Here is a 1313-nt window from a genome sequence, read left to right as displayed (position 1 = left end):
AAAGTCTTTTTCTTGGGGCGCTGCGGTACTCCGTAATTCTGTTTGGGCGTTTGGAATTTATAGCTGTAATCCCGCATCCGTCACTGCGAAGGTACGTGGGGAGTGGGAAACGGGCCATAAGGTGATAAGGATCATCGTAAAACTTTAATCCATGATTGCCCTTGAAGTTGACAGAAAATCGAGGTCGAGCCACGCTGTAACGCGGGCGGAGCCTAAAACTGGCGCCCACCGACATGAATTACGCGAGCGGAGCCGATGGATTTCATCAAAGAGCTTGAGTGGGATACACGTGATATGGTAAGCAGTGTTGGAACATTCTGGAACTGCCAGTCCTGCAGGAAAAGTCATTGGAGGAAGAAGATGGAGGTGGGTCCCCGATCGTGGACTTGGGCACTGGGCTAAAGGTGAATTTCTCCAGGCCAGGGCCACCATGTCCCCATGTGGGTGCTGGAGGCCTGTTGCCCACCTTGGAAGAAGGAAAGTGGATTTCTACTTTACTAGTACTAGACATGGGAGGTTTGGCAGGTGGCCCAAAATCCATGAATTATGTAAGGTGCAGTGAAAGTGGGGGAAGTGAGAAACACTTTCATTGTATATAGAAGCAAGAAACAAAACCTGGAAGAAAGCAAAGAAATTGCCTGACAGTGTAAAAGGATATTTGGCAGACAACTAGTGGTAAGTTTTTGTATCAGATCAAAGCAAGTAGAAAACATCAATGCTGCAATTCTCACACTGCTACAACATTAGAGGCTTGTCAGCAACATTTTTTAGGCTGTTTTAACAAAGCTGATCGAGCAATTTGACTAAAAACAAAGAAATGTTCTGGTTGATTTAAGAACCATTTGGCTGCAAAATCAGAAACTGTCATAATGAAAAGAAAAATCCCAACAGGGAACTACTCTTTCAGTTTCTAGTTTGATATGATATGAACGTCTTTATAAAAGCATCTATGGCGGCAGCCAGAGACAGACATAGATGATTGGAATAACTTCTGCTACTATACTTTTCCTATTCAACGACTAATATTTAGTTCTGCAGAACGTGGGAAACACCGCTCAAGGAGAGACAGGAATGCTTGGATTCCAACGGATGTCCTGCTGCTGCTCCCCTACAGGACTAACACGCGATTCTTTTTTGATATTTTTAGTGGATACGGTTATGATGAAATTTTCTTCCGCTTCGACAGAAAACCTTTGGCTTGCTTTGCTTTGCTGAAGTTTTTGTTAGTTTTCATCCGAGGCCATTGTCTACCAACACAATTCAGGGTATATATCACTAAATGGACAAACATTTGCTATAAAAAATGAAAAAAA

Source organism: Theobroma umbraticum, unplaced genomic scaffold, assembly GCF_002168275.2.
Source record: "Theobroma umbraticum cultivar Fairchild unplaced genomic scaffold, ASM216827v3 scaffold_204.0, whole genome shotgun sequence".
Lineage (NCBI taxonomy): Eukaryota > Viridiplantae > Streptophyta > Magnoliopsida > Malvales > Malvaceae > Theobroma > Theobroma umbraticum.
This window is presented reverse-complemented; position numbering follows the sequence as displayed.